Source organism: Neoarius graeffei, chromosome 16 (genome assembly GCF_027579695.1).
Source record: "Neoarius graeffei isolate fNeoGra1 chromosome 16, fNeoGra1.pri, whole genome shotgun sequence".
Lineage (NCBI taxonomy): Eukaryota > Metazoa > Chordata > Actinopteri > Siluriformes > Ariidae > Neoarius > Neoarius graeffei.
In genome coordinates, this window is record NC_083584.1 from 63,774,289 (window position 1) to 63,776,558 (window position 2,270).

The following is a 2,270-nucleotide window of genomic DNA, read 5'->3' on the forward strand; positions in this document are numbered from 1 at the left end:
ACAGGTTATAAACTGCTATTAATAAAACTGCTAGTGATGAAGTAACATCCATGACAGATCATAGTAATGGATTTATATTTCCTGATTTAACAATATTTTAGTGGAAGAAAAGCTGTACTTCTGTTAAATCTGCTTTATTTTGTCATTTGGACAAGCCATCTTTACAAATTTCAGTCATAATAGGAGAATTACATATTAAGAAGTTTAATATTTGTCAATTTATGATTTTTTTTTTAAGGTGAAAGACATCTATTGTGTCATAGCCCTGTTTGTGTGGTGTTGTAAGAAAACTTTTCCTGAAATAAACTTCTGGAAAAGGGAAAAAAACACTGCAGAAACATATTCAGAAGTTTAAACATAGTCAAAAGTTTCTAGCATTTCCTATTATACAATTACATTAAACCAGCTAAAAAATTAACTTGTTTCGAGATATTTTAACTAATTTCAAGCTTTAAATTTTCTTATTTTATTGGCAAATAACTTTGCTTCATTGTAGAAATAAATTAAAAAATTATTTAGGTTTAAAATTAAGTAATCATATGCAAAATTATCTGCCAATAGAACAAAACTACAAAATTTCAAGTTGGAAATTAGTTTTGTTTTTGTTTTTTAAGTCAAGAAATTGGTTTAATTGTCTTATTTTTGATATATTGTGATCTTGTAATAGGACATTCTAAATACATTTAACTATCTTCAAGATATTTTTAATTCCTAAGATGTCATTTGTCACAGTGTTTAAAGTGCTAAACTGTATATTTTTGAATCATACTTACAAAATATAAAGTATTAATGAGGTCTGTGCAATTCTGTGCCTAATGCCACCCACCCACCCACCCACACACACACACACACACACACACAGAGAGAGAGAGAGAGAGAGAGAGAGAGAGAGAGAGAGAGAGTCTGAAGGTCAAATATAAATCCTATTGGAGCTTTGGCGCACTCTTACCTGTAACAACAACAAAATGAAAAACAACATTTCAGTGTCATTTCATTCTTTTTTTTATTTCGAAAATTTGGTTACATTTAGTCAAAAAAAATCCTGAATACAGTATGAGTCATATAAACAAACAGCTATCACAGGCAAGATAACATTACAAAACATATGCAAAATTGTGATTTTTTTTAAAATGCAAAAAAAGTGATTTATTTTAAAGTCTGTTATTCTATAAGCACCCACAGATTTTAGGAAAAACTGCCACAACAAAAACCTCAAGAGGTAGGTCTCCATTAATCTGTTTAATGTACAATTTGAAATTGTGAACTAAAAATAAGTAAACGTGAATTTAAAAAAAAGCATCAAATATCACAAAAACATTTATATGCTCACATGAGATGGTTTTTCAGATGATTCAACAAACAATATTTCACAAAACTGAACACATTTTTCACATTTAAGTTATAACATGGTACAAAGAAGAACAAAAGCAATGCAAATCATCATGGCAACACTTTTCAGGTCTTGGAGATTCATTGTCATGTTTAATCTGAATGATTATCATGAGGGGAAATTATCACCCAGCTTTAAACACATAACATCATTCAGGGGAAACAAAGACCATCCACAAGTATGTTTTGTCAACTTTAAAAAAGAAAGAAAGAAATCACTTGTCTTTTGGAAGAACTGCAATGGAAACTCACCTAGCGTAATTATTTTGTTTTGCCCCAAAGAGAAACTTCGCTATGAAGGCATTTTCCTTATATGGGCATTATATCCTGTTCGTTACCCTCTTACCCTGTTGCCATGGTAATTGATTACTCTAACCTATTGCTTGTGTAATTTGCTGCATAGTACAAACTTTTAAATCAGTCCAGCTGAAGGGCAAGTGTTAAATTTGATGAAAGCTTGTTTCTGCTGGTTAAAGAAGATGAAATTATACCATTTACTAACTTATATAAAAGTTTAACTAAATTATGTCCTTGTGTCCCAAACAATCAGACAGTTTCTCAAAGTTAGTTAAAATGTTGGCCTGCTTACTATAATGCTAGTTAGTTAGTCAGAAATCTGAAAGTTTCTCAACGTGGTGTTTTAATAGACGTAATTATCATGATTACTTGGATTTATATTATGATGCCAGCAGGGTTCAACAGTAATGATGTCACCATTTGAATTGATGGTTCATGCTAAGGCAACAAAGAAGTGAGAAAACTTAATGAGAACAAGCTCACCTGTGTGTGTGTGTGTGTGTGTGTGTGTGTGTGAGAGAGAGAGAGAGAGAAACATTTTTTGAACAATATAATAATACTATTATTCATTTCACATTTCTGAA